Source organism: Salmo salar, chromosome ssa29 (assembly GCF_905237065.1).
Source record: "Salmo salar chromosome ssa29, Ssal_v3.1, whole genome shotgun sequence".
NCBI classification, from domain to species: domain Eukaryota; kingdom Metazoa; phylum Chordata; class Actinopteri; order Salmoniformes; family Salmonidae; genus Salmo; species Salmo salar.
This window is the reverse complement of record NC_059470.1, coordinates 15,894,364-15,912,187: the sequence shown is the minus strand read 5'-3', so window position 1 is coordinate 15,912,187 and position 17,824 is coordinate 15,894,364. Positions and strand designations below refer to the sequence as shown.

General features: G+C 44.3%; 1 protein-coding gene across 1 annotated transcript in view; it reads left to right on the top strand.

Moving 5' to 3' along the window:
* The window catches only part of arhgap21a (Rho GTPase activating protein 21a), a 106,602-nt gene that overhangs the window by 25,213 nt on the left and 63,565 nt on the right, over positions 1 to 17,824 (top strand). The gene's annotated exons all lie outside the window — the stretch shown is intronic.

The following is a 17,824-nucleotide window of genomic DNA, read 5'->3' as shown; positions in this document are numbered from 1 at the left end:
CGGGCACGCGCCTAAGCCCATAGTACTCTGAGTGGCCACTTGCCAAAAGCGATAAAGTGTTTCAGCCAGAGCCTGCCTCGATATCGTTCAACGTTTTCCCGGGCTCTGAGACCCTATGGACGACATAGGAAGTGTCACGTTATTGCACAGATCCTGAGTCTTCAATAAAAAGAGCCAAGATGCAACACTACTTCTCAGACAGGCCACTTCCTGCTTGAAATCTTCTCAGGTTTTGGCCTGCCATAGGAGTTCTGTTATACTCACAGACACCATTCAAACAGTTTTAGAAACCTTAGGGTGTTTTCTATCCAAAGCCAATAATTATATGCATATTCTAGTTACTGGGCAGGTGTAGTAACCAGATTAAATCAGGTACGTTTTTATCCAGCCGTGCAAATACTGCCCCCTATCCCCAACAGGTTAAGGTATTTGAAAATCGCGCCACAGGATTCAACTGGCTGTTACGTAGGTGGGACGAATTCGTCCCGCCTGCCCTAGAGAGGTTAAGAAAGGCATTGATGTTTATGGTTGGAGCAACGTGTACCTAAGCGATTATATGCAACGCAGGACAGGCTTGATAAACTAGTAATCATCAACCATGTGTAGTTAACTAGTGATTATGATTGATTGATTGTTTTTTATAAGATAAGTTTAATGCTAGCTAGCAACTTACCTTGGCTTCTTATTGCATTCGCGTAACAGGCAGGCTCCTCATGGAGTGCAACGTAAAGCAGGTGGTTAGAGCGTTGGACTAGTTAACCGTAAGGTTGGAAGATTGAATCCCTGAGCTGACAAGGTAAAAATCTGTCGTTCTGCCCCTGAACAAGGCAGTTAACCCACCGTTCCTAGGCCGTCATTGGAAAATAAGAATGTGTTCTTAACTGACTTGCCTAGTTAAATAAAGGTCTAAGAAAAACATTTTTAAAAAAATCGCCGTCCAAAAATACCGATTTCCGATTGTTATGAAATCTTGAAATCGGCCCCAATTAATCGGCCATTCCAATTAATCGGTCGACCTCTATTTCATATCCAATTTAGGGATGGGAATTTCGGTCAATTTTGCTGCTGACTAACTGACCCTCATTAACCTCTCTGGTATAAGTGGGACGGTAGCGTCCCACCTCAACAACAGCCAGTGAAATTGCAGGGTGCCAAATTCAAAACAGAAATCCCATAATTTCAATTCCTCTAACATACAAGTATTATACACCATTTTATAGATAAACTTCTTGTTAATCCAACCACAGTGTCCGATTTCAAAAAGGCTTTACGGCGAAAGCACACCATGCGATTATGTTAGGTCAGCGCCTAGTCACAGAACCATACAGCCATTTTCCAGCCAAGGAGAGGCCTCACAAGTCATAAATGGCGATTTAAATGAATCACTTACCTTTGATCTTCATCAGATGGCACTCACAGGACTTCATGTTACACAATAAATGTTTGTTTTGTTTGATAATGTCCCTCTTTATGTCCAAAAACCTCAGTTGAAATTGGCGCGTTATGTTCAGTAATCATTGTCTCAAACAAACATCCGGTGAAATTTCAGAGAGCCACATGAAATACTCATCATAAACATTGATGAAAGATACAAGTTTTATACATAGGATTAAAGATAAATGTCGTGTTAATCCAGCCGTTGTGTCAGATTTCAAAAAGGCTTTACAGCAAAAGCACACCATGCGATTATGTTAGGTCAGCGCCTAGCCACAGAAAACCATACAGCGATTTTCCAACCAAGGAGAGATGTCACAAAAGTCAGAAATGGCGTTAAAATTAATCACTTACCTTTGATCTTCACCTGGTGGCACTCCCAGGACTCCATGTTACACAATAAATGTTCGTTTTGTTCGATAATGTCCCTCTTTTTGTCCAAAAATCTCAGTTTTGTTGGTGCGTTTTAGTTCCGTAATCCAAAGGCACAAAGTGCGCTCTCAATATCCAGACGAAAAGTTTAAAAAGTACAGTAATAGTTCGTAGAAACATGTCAAACGATGTTTAAAATCAATCCTCAGGTTGTTTTTGTCATAAATAATCAATAATATTTCAACCGGACAAAAGCTTCGTCAATAGAAAAGGAGAAACAAAGGCGCGTTCCCGATCACGCGCTGGACTCATGTCTGGAAATTTCCACTGTCCACTCATTGAAAGTGCTGTATCTCCCTCATTTTTTAGAGTAAAAGCCTGAAACAATGCCTAAAGACTGGCCACGTGTAGAAGAAGCCATAGAGATTGTGAACTGGGTCCTAAGTCTTTGTATGGTGGATAGGCTTTCAATGGAAAAACAGCCTTTTAAAATAATAGTACTTCGTGGATGGATTTTCCTCAGGTTTTCACCTGCCATATCAGTTCTGTTTATATTCACAGACATTATTTTAATACTTTTGGAAACTTGAGTGTTTTCTATCCAAATCTACTAATTATATGCATATCCTAGCTTCTGGGCCTGAGTAGCAGGCAGTTTAATTTGGCACGCTTTTCATCCAAAATTCCGAATGCTGCCCCCTATCCAAGTTAACTGGTCAACAAACGATTACATTTTTTCCAGTAATGACGTGACCAACAGAAAATACTATCAGTGATCTGTATATAATGACGAGATGCTTATGTTTCTGCCCTAACAATGGGAGTCGTCGCAAGACGGGAAGGCAAGCCTATCATCTTAGTCAAAAGCCTGTTGTTAAACATGGAACTCCTGTAATGAAGCAGCTAATTAAATGTCGTTTTCAAACATTTGCCCAAATGCAATTCACGGAAAACGCCGTTCTAAACTGCATACCTAATGCGAGCGTTTCCATATGTGACAGAGATGAAAATCTCTGTTAGAAAGAGGGGGAATCTAATAGCAAGTACTATGATGGGTTGTTAATATGACTAGGATTGTGCCTTTGGCTTCTGGACAACGAAAGGAAGTTGATATGAAAACCATTAGAACAGGAGAGAAATGCTGGTTATGGCATGAGGAAGTCTTTATAAAATAATTACCTCAAAGTTTCTATGGATGGATTTTGGCTAGGCTACTTTGAAGCAAGGTAAGACATGCCTCATTATTTGAGGTGAAGTGAAACGTTCAGGTTTCAAGCTCACATTGCAAAGTGGTGGGTGACGCGCTGATAGTCAACCATAGGCAGGCTATAGTCTATGCATCGGAATGGGAGGAGCGCTTTACGAGTTGAGATTGAGAAATAAAAATGGCTCCTTTTAAAAAATAATAATAATTGTAGCCACAAGTTTTCAACAAGCGATTACATTTAGAATTCTTATTTGTTGCGCAATGACTGGGCTTACAAAAGCAGGCTATTCCACTCCTCAAACTAGGCACTGTATGCTGGGTGCCTGAGATAAATAAGATACATAACGACTAACGAAAATACACACCGCGGCAATTTAATTCCGCAAAAATTATGCAAATGAACCTATAGACCGGTAAGCATGACTGGTCAAGTGTTTTTCCGGCGACTAACCGATTTTTAACAGTTAAACGTAAACATCCCTAATCCAACTGTTATTAGTATTTTTATTATTTTGCTCAGAAAACGTAAATAAAATCACCCGCGGGATGAATGGCCGCCAGTTGGGGAACGCTGGAATACAGGTACAGACATGCTCCTCTGACTGTGATGGTGATGGGACGGTTTATCAAGACTGATTGATTGCTAGCAAAACCAATGGGACAATATTGAAATGAAAGGTAATTTTAAGAGTCATCTTTAGTTTTTTTTTGGGGGGGGGGGGGTTGCGTCTATGTATTAGACTCGCTATTGTGAATCTGATTCTGTTCCTACGGTCTGTCTGTGTCTGTCTGAGCCAAATGACATCCATCTGTGCTCTTGCTGATTTTTGTCCTTTTATTCGTGCTTTTAAAGGGCCAGTGTGTGCATGCCAGAGATAATGGCTCACCAGTGGAGTATTTACTGTCTCTGCTGCGGACCCTCCCTCTCAGACAGCCAAGGCTCCGGGACGAGAGATGGGAGGAAGACAGGAGAGCACGGGGGGAAAGAGGGGCTACATTGGGGATGGGTTGAAAGAAGGTCAGAGTTCAGGGATGAGAGCGAAGGAGATTTGAGAGATGGAGAGAGTGCAAACAGAGTCAAGAGGAGGCAAGTCAGGGTTTAGCGAATAAAATACTAGAGGGAAAAAGAGGGGGAATAGTGAGGGACGAGAGGGAAAGGGAGGAAGAGAGGAGGAGGGTTTATTCTTTCCAGCTGAGCCTGGGTGTGGTCATTATGGGCCTGGGGACCTGCTGTGGCTCAGCCTGCAGTTTGGAGCCCAGATATTCCGTTTCTGACCTATCTGCCAAATAACTCTGTGTGTGTGTGTTTCATGTTTGCATTGTGTGTGTGTGTGTGTGTGTGTTGAGTGTGTGTGTTTCATGTTTGCATTGTGTGTGTGTTGAGTGTTTGATATTTTGAATGAGCGTGCTTTGCACGTTTGCTCCAGTTCTGCATTGAAGTGCTTTCTGGGCTTTGTTTCTGTGTGTACTTTGCTGTTTGTCCTCATCTCTCTGAGGGTCACTCGAGGTAGACTGACATGGATGGCGTAGTCCCGTCAGCTGTTGTCATCCAGTACAACCCAGCTCATTTTTTCATTCTGAACTGGAGCAGGACCCCACCCTGCTGACACCCTGTTATCCCCTGACCTCCGTGTGTGTGCATGTGTGTGTTCTGTCACTACTCATAACATTAGAGGTGTATAGGTAAGTGAAGAGATATTTATTCATTTCTATATGAAAGTAATACAGTGCACATAGAAGCATGCACGAGTACCTCCCTCTATGGCTGTAGGAAGCATGCAGTAGCCACATGGCCTGTTAAAAAGAACCATTTGTGAAAGTGCCAGTTAACATTGCTTGAATTGTTTTATATTATATTCAACAAAAATATAAACACACCATGTAAAGTGTTGGTCCCATGTCTCATGAGCTGAAATAAAAGATCCCAAAAATGTTCCAAGCGCATAAAAAGCTTATTTCTCTAAAATGTTGTGCACAAATTTGTTTTACATCCCTGTTAGTGAGCATTTTATCCTTTACCAATATAATGTGTCCACTTGACAGGTGTTGCATATCAAGAAGCTGATTAAACAGCATGATTACACAGGTGCACCTTGTGCTGGGGAAAATAAAAGGCCACGCTAAAATGTGCAGTTGTCACACAACACAATGCCACAGATGTCTCACGTTTTGAGGGAGCGTTCAGTTGGCATGCTGACTGCAGGAATGTCCACCAGAGCTGTTGCCAGAGAATTGAATGTTAATTCCTCTACCATAAGTCTCCTCTAACGTCATTTGAGAGAATTTGGCAGTACGTCCAACCGGCCTCACAACTGCAGACCACCCCACCCCAGGACGTCCACATCCGGCTTTTTCACCTGCGGGTGCGGAGAAGTATTTCTGTCTGTAATAAAGCCTTTTTGGTTGGTGAAAAACGTATTCTGATTGGCTGGGTCTGGCTCCCAAGTGGGTAGGCCTGTCATGTGAAATCCATATACTAGGGCCTAATGGATTTATTTATATGAACTGTAACTCAGTAAAATCTTTGAAATTGTTGCATTTTATATTTTTGTTCGGTGTAGCTCACTTGATTTATGATGATACTCGGTTCAGAAAAACACATAGGGGAGATCTGAAGCTGTTTTTGCAGTTTTGTTTACTTTCTAGGTCTGCTTTTTCACATGTGCTCAAGGTGATCTGTTGACCTGAATTTCTCCCTCTCATTGTGGCTATGCTCGTTAAAATTGCTCCGCAATGCAGTATCTCATGTTGTAGGGTCGCACAACTCGGCCAATGCACTACTTTCCCAAGCATTATAACAAACTTTTGGTACTGCGGTGGAGGAATCGGACTCTTGGCCTATTTGGCGTCTGTGGTTTCTCTTCTTTATCCCGCCATTATTTCATGAAGCTGTAAAACACAACGCTAAACAAGCATGAAGAGCGTACATGTCATCTCCTGTTGTGAAACTGTAAAGATCACCGCAGCGGCTCTTGTATCACGCTTCATCGGTAGTCTGCGACGTCTAATCTGGTTTCCATTTATACCTTCAGTGGACGTGGATGGTTCTGCTCGCTGGGTGCTGCCTGTAAATACCTCTCCCTGCTACAGTTAGTCTAGCCGTTTGGAGAGGTGCGTGATCTCTGGGAGGCTAGAGGATTACAGGTTTGGAACCAGTGAGCACAGCTAGTCTGTGGAGGTTTTAAGGGACATCTCCACTCGTTTAAGGCAGTGTGTCTTAGGGTCTTGGGACATTACAATGCATTTAAGTGTAGAACACTCCTGGCTTATCTGTATCGCAACCTAAATAGAATGAGGGTGCATGAAGCACTGCGCTTTAGATGTGATGAGGATAATGGGTTCGTTGAGGATAATGGGTTCGTTGAGGATAATGGGTTCGTTGAGGATAATGTGTACAGTTGGGGATAATGGGTTTAAGGATATTGGGGTCAGTTAGGGCTGCAAGATCAAGTTGGGATGCAGGTGCAGCAGGGACAGTAAAAGCCATGTCCGAGACCCAGTGGGTAGATCCGTCAGGAGTGCTTGATCTGATTGATCACTGGAAGCCTTACATTTTACATTTACATTTACGTCATTTAGCAGACGCTCTTATCCAGAGCGACTTACAAATTGGTGCATTCACCTTAAGATATCCAGTGGAACAACCACTTTACAATACAATGACGGACGCATGACATTTTGCATGAGCGCATGCGTAGGCACACTGTGTGTGTGTGCGTACATGCATACATATGCATGTATGAATATTATTTATATATATATATATATATATATATATATGCACACGTGTGCTAGGCTATATTCTAGGCCTGCGTTTCCAGTCACAACATTCCACTGGCCATATCTCAGAGGGCCACAACTGCTTTTAATCAGCTAGGTCACGAGACGCTCCAGATGCCTTAGCTAGCTTTGGGACCTGAGAGGAGAGGAGGGGAGAGACTCCTAAAATTCAACATATTTGTGCCCCCTTTCCTCTCCCCTCCTCTACATTGCGTCATCCTCCTCTGAGAGCAGCGTTGGCCGGCCTACACATACTGGCCCTGTGTTTTCACCACATGACACAATGCATTTCTATACTTTCCAGCTTCTGCTAATACTTTCCATCATACTGTGTCATTAATATTTTTGAAAGGAGTGTTGTGTGCTTTCAGAGACTCAACACTGTCTATAGAGATGTACTTGCCCAGTGTTTCCTGTTTTGAATAGTTGTGACTTTTGCATAGGTGTATGGGGCAGGTGCAACCAGCGATTGTCCTTTTTCTTTATAGAACAAAATGGTTTAATTCAGCCATCTCTCGTACGACTAACTAAAGTTTCCTTTGATTTTCTGTTGTGTACAGTGTTAACCATGTGTTGAATGACAGGCCTACGAAGCCACATTCTGTATGCTGAATTAGACCGCTCACGGTAAAGCTCCCTGACCACATTGCAAAGTCAGGCTCCACGTCTATCAGCTGGTTGGTGTTGCACTGGCTTCATAGAAGCACTGAGGCAGTTTTGTTTTGGAAAAGCACAGCTGACCTGGTGTGAGGAAGGAGGAGGAGCAAACAGGAACCCAGATGGAGTGGTGCCTCTTCTTTGCCGCCGTAAGTTCCCTTCAGGTTTGATGTTCCCCAGCATTTGCTTGGGGGGGCTTCTGAATTTACTGTAACGTCATTTCCTCCTTGAAAGAATGTCAAAATTCCCCCTTATGTTGCTCTAAGTGCACAATCTGTTATTATCTGTGTATCGTTTTAGGACGTCTCAAACCTTAATTCTCACCATGCTTAGCATTGATTTGCCCATTTTTGAGCGTTACCTGGATACCATAGTACTAATTCCCTCTTCCCCCTCTCCACCACCTCTCCTCTGGCTCCCCTGAAGGTCTCACGTTACACAGGCTGACGTCGCCCGCGTAGACTATAGGCCGTAAGCTGTATATAGCTGCATACACACCATTCAGTCAGGATGTAGGAGCCTACTCAGGGTTTCCCTAGAGTTCTCCTAGAGAGTGTAAATGCCCTTGCAGGCACAAGATCTCGGATAGGCAACCCACCCCAACTTATTAATGGTATGAGAAACACTGCTGTATGGCATGTGTACTCGGTAGGGTTTGCTGTGTTGAGCAGTCCGCAGGCAGGCATATAGCCCTGCTGCCCTCTGTTCTAAAAGGATTACAGTGGTAGGATACGGCGTCCCTTTTGCCGGCAGCGTGTCATCAAGCTTAGTGATCTACTCTGTCCATCTGCCATATTTTGTCCATCTTCCGTCCATCCACCATGCGTTTATCCTCCGTTTTCTCCCTTTTACTATCATCACAACTCATCACTCACTCGTTCTGAATCTCACCCTATTCTACCCCTCTCTCATTCATTCTACCGGTTTGATCCCTGAATGCTCTCTCTCCTTCTCTGATCACAATCCTCTCTCCTTGGTCACTTTCTCTCCATCCGCTTATAGTCATTCCTCTTCAGCCACTTATACTAACTGCATTCCCGGTAACCAGTATAACATCCCCCACCCCCACCCCCCACTGCTACCTCCTGTTACGTTAGCTCCACGTGTGTTAGCATGCACACTGCCTAGGTCAGAGAAGCCATTGGCACTGTTACCCCACAAGCCCTGTTATTGACTGTGGCCAAGGTCACTGCTCTCTCCTCCTTAATCTCCTCCACCTTCTTCCCAAGTCAAGCAAGTTGAAGACCGGAAATGTGCTTGGTGGGATGAGAACATGCCAACTGCTAGTGGAGATTCGTGTATTTCCATAACAGTGTGTGGCATTTCGCATAATGAAAAGCTGCTGGCTCGAATAGGTTGGCGCATGTTGAAAGTTTCCACGGTTGTATCTATTTTGTCAAATTGAGTTGAGTGAAATGATGGAGTCTCTCTCTCGCTCAAACCTTTTGTCTAAATGTTTCATAGCCCCCGGGGGGGCACCACCACTCATTACTCTACTGCTTACTGTAATTCTCCAATGTCACATGTTTAGTAGAGGAATTTTGTGTCTTACTAACATTTTATATTCCAAGCAAACATCCTAGTCTGTGAGAGTGGAGGCCGTTTTTAAAGTTTTGTTAGTCTTTTTTCATGCTTTCGGTAGCATAGTTTAATAGTGGATTCACACTGCGATTAATATTTGATTGCTGTTAGCATGCACTGTATTTTACAGTACACAGAAGTACAAATCTCAAGTCCACATTAGCCTTTTAACGCTTTGAATTGCTGATTATTGTAGTTACAGTATAGTTATGCAATAACTATCGATCATGATCGACTTACATTTGTTAAGTGCATGACTGCTTGCATGTATTTCAGGCTGAAGCGCGGCATTGGCTTTGCAGCTCTGTGTTTTGTGGAGTGGAACTGGTCCTATGAGGAGAGAAGTAGAGACTGCAATGCAGTGCCGTCAGTGCTGTCCAATCATAGAGAAGCACCTCCCTGTGCTGCAACCCACTGTAAAGAAGGAAGGAGGTCTTATCCTTTTAGTCTGGACTCTAGCCCCAACACATGCCCCCTAAACCCTAACCGTTACAACCCCTCTCCGCCCTGCTTCTCTGCCCCGAGGGACTGTTTGAGAGTTTGCTGGAGTTAGATGCATGGGTTTGACCCAGTCGCTATCTCTCTCTCTGGCCCTTTCTGTCCAGTCTTCATCCACTCTCTCTGCCACCAGATTGATTAAAGGCAGATGTGATGCTTAATCAGTTGCTCTCGCTCAGCCCACCCATTTCATACACACACACACACACACACACACACACACCCCTCCCCCTCTCTCCACACGAGCGAGTGGCTCTCAGTAGAGTGAGATGGTGGAGCCATCTGGCCCTCAATCTGGGGCTGCAGGACAACCAACAGCTCTCTCTGCTGTCTTTGTCCCACCGTATCTCTCTCTCTCTCTCTCTCTCTCTCTCTCTGTGTCTCTGTGTCTCTGTGTCTCTGTGTCTCTGTCTCTCTGTCTCTCATTGCTGAGTCACAACAGTGGTCACTTACTACTGTGACTAGCTACTTGCGGACTGGATGGAATGGAAGCACAAATGGGTGGCTTACTTTCCTTATCTATCTGACTGAGTTCCAATGGAATTGACCCTCTATCAACCTGGATCAAAAAGCTAACCCCAGGGAGAATGGTGTTACCTGGTGTAAGGAGGATTCCCTTTCTCCCAACATCCCACGTGAGAAGGGGGCTTAGCCAGATCAGTGACTGGAAGACCATAAGACCCCAGTGGAGAGCAGCTCTGATGCCTGCCCTACCTGCCTCCTGCTACGTCCTCTCCTCCTCCTCATATCAGTCCGGGAGATCCATGGAGAGGTCCTAGTCAAGGCTGGAGGAGTTGGAAGTCAATCACAGGACTAGAATATTGATTTATTGAGTGAGGAATTCTTTGTTCCTATCCTCTGGAGGTTTTGTTTGAGGGTGAGGTTGGGTTGTTGTGCATTGAGCCTGACTACTAAACTTCTCCTTCCATCCACACCTTTACCATGGCACAGTGCAGTCTCTTTCTGTGTGTCACACCCCAGTCTGAGGACGTTGTCCTTCTCTCACCCTCCCAGTGTGCTTCTTCAAGGGCTAAAGAGCTTGTCAACCACGTGTTGCACCTAAAGCGATTGAAAGCTATAGATTCGCCCCCTGCTTATTGAATACATACACCAACTAAGCCGTAATAAACACCATCTTTTTGCCACTGTCGAGTTCATGTACTAGAGGGGGACATTTATTGGTTTGCAACATAAGCCTTGTACCCACAGTATTGCAGCCAGGTGAGTAGCAATCTCAGCTGGTGAGTGAGATGAACTTTCAGCAGGTGCGTTCCCAGAATAATTACTCATTCTAAACAGTACATTTGTTGTACCAGCACAATGACCGTATTGTTTGGTCAGATATCACATGTAAGGCTCCGTGTGCTTTGACTGACTGACTGGCATCGTGTCATCATTAAACATGAGAACGAGAAGTTAACAAAGAGTAATAGCTGCGCAAATAATGTAATAAATATTTTTTTTTGTAATAAACATTGTTTTCGGGAACACCCGACACACACAGGGTAATGACTCGCCGGCCCGACGGTCGGGAGCATACGCCCCCTAGTCAAACAGCGGAGCAAACATTCAAGTGAATCATCCCTGTGCACCGTGGGGAAGGAGGTGGGGAGAGATTAAATGGCCTTTTCTTCAGCTCAGCTGGCCCAGGTCCTGATTACATAACCAAGGCCTGTTGAACACGGAGACGCAGTACACCGCCTGGGAAAGGAAGCTTCTGCTTCTATTGTGGGGGTGAATGGAGGAGACTGCTTCTCATGTGGGTTATAATAAAAGGGTTGTACGACATGGATGTGTAAGGTATGTTGAGCGGGAAATGTGTGTGGTGTGTGTTCATTGACACCCGTTCTGCAACCCATTATGCTGCTATATCCAGGAGACGCACACGCTCGCTCACTGTCATGCTTTGACCATGGCTTCGTCTGCTCATCAGCAGGGAGCACCTCTGCCCCAGCACCTCCACAGTGTGACGCAGAACCTCTGGTGAAAGACGACATTCTTCTCTCCTCGGCTCATACAGGACATTACTGTTTGGTCAGACCTGCCCCCCCCCACACCCTTTAAAAACTCCCCACTTTCGTTTGTCTTTCTGTCTGCAGTGTTTTACATGAACCTGGTTGAACCCTTCAATGAACTGTAATCTTGGCTGGCTTTAGCTCCATCTAGCTATGAGCAACCCTGTCCAACTTATGGTTCACCATGGCCCAAACCTTCAGCTCTCTGCTACAACAGAACAGACACCATCTCTCAGGCAACTCCACCCTGGCCCCTACACAGCCCCACCCCTGGCGTCAGCCCCAAGGCTGCAGCCTTTCCCATAGTTATCCCCCTCTAGTTTTACTTGTACTTTAAAACTTAGCTGATCTTTAAACCCTGAATTGAATGAGGTGACCAACATTTTCACAATTCTTAGTGTCATAAATAGGATTCATGACTTTTTGGGGGGGTTTGCCAGAACTCTGCTAGTCTGTGGGAATTCCTTGGTGTAATCGTCAGTCATTCTCCAACTTGGTCTACGTCCTCCACCACTCCCAAGCCCCCCAGTTGGATCACCACTTCCCCAGCCTCTGGCCGAGCTCCGTCCCCTTGTCTTTGAAGGAACTCTTTCCTCTAGTGAGAAGCGCCAGCAAACAGCAGTGCAGACATGACGCAAAAACCCACTGATTACAGCGCAGCTAGTTCACAACACACAGTCTATAAATCAGACCTGTATCCACCCCAGGAAGCCTCTAGTCTACTCAACCCTGGAGGAATGCTGAGAGTGCAGCAACAAGGAGGCAGTGTTATATCAGAGAGGGGGGAAACATGCCAGTCTGCACTTCTCATTGAAAGCCATTGATAACAGCAGAGGAATGATTGTATCATTCTTTAATCAATGATAAGTACGCTTCAGAGAGAGGGGTACTAGTTCAGTTTTCACCCACCCTCCCACCTATCTCTGTCTGTTATTGACACGGCAACTAATAAGAAGTAGTCACTTAGATTAGCATTATTTTGATGCTTTGTTGAAGAGTATGCATTTCAAGTCTTTGACGTTTTTGAAAGGCCATTTACTTCGATTGTGTGCCTGCGTTCACCGTAAATCCCTCCGACACCAATTGTCCAACAAAAGCCAAGTGACGTGGTCACTGAGCGTTGTCTACGCATGCAAATCAACAGCATCCGTGTTTTTAAGTCACTTCGATTTTAGTCTGAGAGCTTGGAAGCAGAGCAATATGAAGTGTCTAGAGAAGAGGTAAAATAATGCACACCCATTGGCCAGGAGAGCTCAGTGAAGGAGGAGGGAAGACTGTTCCATGTGCTCTTGCCTAGGCTTTGTTTACACAGGAAGAAACACTGTGGTCATTTACAGGGAGGTTAATTCCTCTATTAGACACTTCTGACATTATTAATGACTCAATTCCTGGTGATCATCGGAGTAATGTCTCTGACGGAGCTGGCACGCCGCTCCCTGGGTATGGCCTCATCTCCCTCTCTCTCTTTTTCTCGTCCCTCTCCTATAATACCAGTGTAATTTACAGTTCCAGGCTCTCTGTGTTGTTTAAAGGCTGTGTGTGTTGGCTCCAGTCTGGTCCATCCCATCCAGAGCCTGCATCTAATCAGAACCAGCCCCTAAGCTTTTCTTTAGCCCCTTTGTTGAATTCAGTCCACTACATGAATCCCCCCCCCCCAAAAAAAAAACTCAACATTTTTATAGTCACTTTTTGCCCATTTAATTCAGGTATTAACTATTTTGAGAAGTTATGTCATGTACCAATTTTTCTCTTTTCAGTGGACCATTGTTTGGAATCTCATATCTACTGAAAGAGGCCTGGTAGGTAGGGAGAGCAGAGGCTTAGTGTAGCTTTGTGGGCCCTGTCCAACTCTGAAACCGACTGACATGCAGGCCAATGGCCTTGCTGGATTTTGTGTGATCTCTCTATCATGTGAGATGACTTTCAGCCCTAATGACGTCATTCAAAAGATTAGACGTTGCTGCTGCACAGTCGGCTAAAGCCCTGGCCATAGGCCCTCAAGCGAGACAGCACCGAGGGCCAGACACAGGAAGGGCTTCATGTCAATATGAATATTTAACACACCATCATGGGGCATATTTTTAGAGCTGAGGAATGTCTCGCTCAAACTACTCATGAATTTTGAATCGCTGTCGTAAATATTTCACCCGGTTACCAAAATAGACACCCAAGACACAGCGGGTAACATGGATGGCATTTCTCTTATGTGTGAGCAAGTCCGTGTAGGAAAAGTATAAGGGAGGCTGACTGTCCTGCTTGTGTGTGTGTATATATATATATATATATATATACATACATACATACATACATACATACATACATACATCTATCTCTCTCAGGGAACTTTTATATTTGGCTGCTAAATAAGTTTCTATTTTTCCAATTGCTTTGCTTCCATGTAGATTAATCAGTTAGACTAGATGAACCTTTATATAGAGAGATGGGCACTTTGTGACATCTGCTGATGTAAAAAGGGCTTTATATAAATATGATTGAATTCGATGAGGGTCAAAGGCCTGTCTGTAATACCTTGCTCCCAAATAAATAAGGACTAATTTGGAACTGATCAGACTAATGGAGATGGCTGCATGATTTTCCTCTCTAAATGTGTCACCGTTCCTCTATAATTACACATCCATCAAGCATGCGTCTAGAATGGGTGGACCCCTGTCTCTCTTCCCCCCGCCCTCCCCGAGCGACGCAAAAAATACATCATGGATTCCAGGTCATCTTACATGGCTCCTATATAGGCCCTTTATGAAGCACACGTTAGCTAATGGTAACATGGCGGAAACCTTCATAGACAGGTCTTTCAGGCTCCTGGAAAACCTGAGCCAGTCAGTCTATACACAGGAAAGCCACATCCCATACATTTGCTCATTTGGGTCTGTCGGAGTGCCCTAGCTGCTTGAAACAGACGTTTGTGTATGCGTCAGTCTCTTGATTGACGATGACTGCAGAGACTCTCCACTGGGGAATATTGATACTTACGCACCATGATGTATTTTTATCTAGACGTATTGTTATTCGAAAGGGTCTGTTTTTCTTTGGAGTTCCCCTACCGTAAGTGCTGAATACATGTTACTTTCACTTCATAAGCAGTAGACTCCATTCCAGGCCCTTCTCCTCATTCTTTCATTTTTCACCTCTCTCCCTCATTGTGTGGCATATCCCTCGGGTGCAACTGTCTGAATGAGAACGTAATAATTAAACCTCATCTGCCAGTGCTTTTTTTTTTTTGACAAGGTGGGGGGGGGGGTCATCAGAAACATATTTGCCTCTTTTCTGGACGAGAGCAGCTGCTGCCGTGGAGTGAATGAGCGGCCAACTGAATGCATGATTGGCAGAGGCATTTGTCAGGAGGTGTCTGGGGAGCCCGAGGGACAATCAGCCAGATCAAGCAGGGGGTTCTATGGAACCAAGCTCGCTAATACAGCTTCCTCACGTGACCCTCCCCTGGCTGGAGGTCTTTGTTCCTCCCTCTTTCAGGGCTAATGTCCGACCGATGCAGCCTCTCTCCAGCCTACCCTACCGCCGTCTTTAAGGAAATCCCAATTCAGTTTCTTCTTCTACATGCCTAGACTGGAAGTTTGCCACTGTGTTTACATGTGGACAACCCAGATCGTATTCCAAGGCTGGGAGTTGTGTATGTTGTTGCAAGTGGAAAAGATATGATGCTCAAGTGCATAACTGTGTCATAACTGTGTCCTACAGATGAGTCATGCCAAGGGGAAATGTCTGGGTTTTCTTTTTCTAGAGTTGCTACATCATTACTTATTTTGATTTGAGTTTCTCTTCAAAATAAAGTTGTCATTGCCAGCTATCTCTTCTTCTTTCCTACCAAGGCAAATGCTGTCTTTTTTTTTTATATATATATTTTTTTACATTTTGTGGACTTTTCAGCAGTATCACTTGCCACCAAATTGTTTTGTCTCGTAAACACCAGCAGAATGAGAACCTGGATTGCCGAAGTGCCATTTGCGAGTTTTTATAGACGTGCCTAGCACTACTGTTTCCCCTTACATAAGCAGATAATTAGCAGCATTCTTATTTACAAACAGGTCTCTCTGACTAGTCCCAGCTAGAACCCTCTCCCTGCTCCCCTTGAGGAAAGTAGTCTTTCCAAGTAGCCCGTAATGCACACTCCCAGCCCTGGCACATGACTGATAAATTATATCCCCATATAAAGTACCTTACTCCGCCAATACCCCCTAAGATCAAGCAGACTTGGACGCTTATCTTGGCCTTACAACAAAACAAAATCTGGCAACAATATCAGCAGATCGTTTTCCTGGGATGCCAGGTTGGACATTTTATTGTGGGGCCAATGCCCCCTGGTGCCCCCCTAGGGCTGTATGAAGGCTTTTAGGGCTGTGGGTGTGTTTTGAGGGTAGGCTGTTCCTTGGCCCTCATTAGCTCCTCCTTTGTTACAGTAAGCCATACCTCATGGAGCCCAGATGCAGCATGTCTAGATTAAATCTCCCTTCCCACAAGGCGTCTTGAAAAGCTCTGTTGAATAGACCCTAATCCTCTTGCAGATTTTTCTTTTCTTCTCTCCACCCCCCCGACCCCTTCTCAAATTAATAGTTTTTGTTCTTGAGCCCCGATTTAGCTTTATTGTTCCCTATGTTTTTGAACACTGACCTCGTTCCGTTTGTTGCACATCAAACCTCCAGATAATCGGCTAATAAATATTTGTTTTCCAGCTAGATGGTTTGAGAGGATGTTTACATTTCAGCATCTGAAAGAAGTTGCAACCACTCAACACCTAAGATGGTTATTTGGTTATTCTCTGCACTTGCTACAGCCGGTGGTAATAGGCTGCACAGACAAATCAATTGTTAAAGCTTTAACAAGAGCAGCAAGGTATTGGGTTTCATTTGAAAACAGCGTAACATTTTGTAAAAGCAGAATATTTCAGTCATCAGAAATGGAACTCATTTTAGCAACTTTCTTTTGGCCCTCTTATTTTGACCGCCTGCAACCAATCCAAATCCACAAATTGGCCGGGCTTCTCTTGATTTTTATCACACCACTGATTTGGTTTCAGTTTACAAACCCATAATGGGGGGAGAACTCATAACACATTTAAACCCCTTTTTTTTACATCCTTGTCTTTTCCCCTCCAACACTAGTCTGGTATTTCCCTTGGCCCCTGGTGCGATGTTGCGTGAACCCACAAGGCCATTGGCAGAGCTGTTGGCAGGGGGACTCACACTTCACTCACAGCTGTAGTATGAAGGGTCCGGAGTGAGAGAGTGGGGTAGGACGGGACAGGGAAATGACAGCAGCCCTATGTGTAAAGACCTATTATAAGTTCTAAAACAAACAAGCCTGAGCCCAGCTTCTCTGGTCAGTGAGTGAGAGGAGAACCTTTCGTACCAGTTGTTAGAATTTCATGGGAGACCGTGGCTACACTTGGAGTTAATTTTGTGGGCTGGTCCAAAAGGAAGCAGACTCTTTGTTTTTTGTGGAAATTGACAGCACTACTATTTTTCTCTTTTCCCATGGTCCCATAAATACTGTAAAAAGCTCCTATGAGATGGTGTTAATAGCCATGTCAGTTTGATAGTTCTAGTGTGGACACATACAGGCAGCCACCTGTTTGTATGCCCAACTACTATGACCCTGGTACTTCAGTCACTAGTCTTTTTCATTGTGTGTTGTTTGCAATAAATAAAGCCTAATTTTGAAGATTGTTGGTTTGAAAGTGGAAATGAAGTACTGCACGATGTTGAGCCCTTTTCTGAGGCACCTAACTTGGCATTCCAATTGTCTGCACCTTTTAGATTTGTATTACCCCTTTCATATACAGACAAAAATCAAACTTTTTTTACCGTACCATCTTCCTTATACCGTCTTCTGTTTATCAGAAAAGGGTACTGTGTAAAATGTCCAGTTCCAAGTTGATCTGTATAAAAGGAGGTAGACCTGCAAGAAAGTGGTAAATAAAGGGCTGTTTGAACGCGGGTCATATAAACCTAACGTTATATCATGTCTTCTGTCTGAAATGAGTAGGACTAGATGTTATGGGAGGATTCTAAAGCATTAGGCTCGTACAGGTAAATACCTGAGGGAGTGGATCTGTTTTGTGGAAGGCAGCACCTGCATTGCCCCAGGCCATGTTCACTCTTCTGTGTCTTAGGGTCTGTTTGGTGTCATGGCTTTGAAGGGTATTGTTTGGATGTGTGTGTTAGTGACCTATGAAAGCAAGTCTGAGAATCAGTGAAAGGCACGTCTACACATCAATTTGGTTGCTCTACAGCTTCTCGAGAGGATG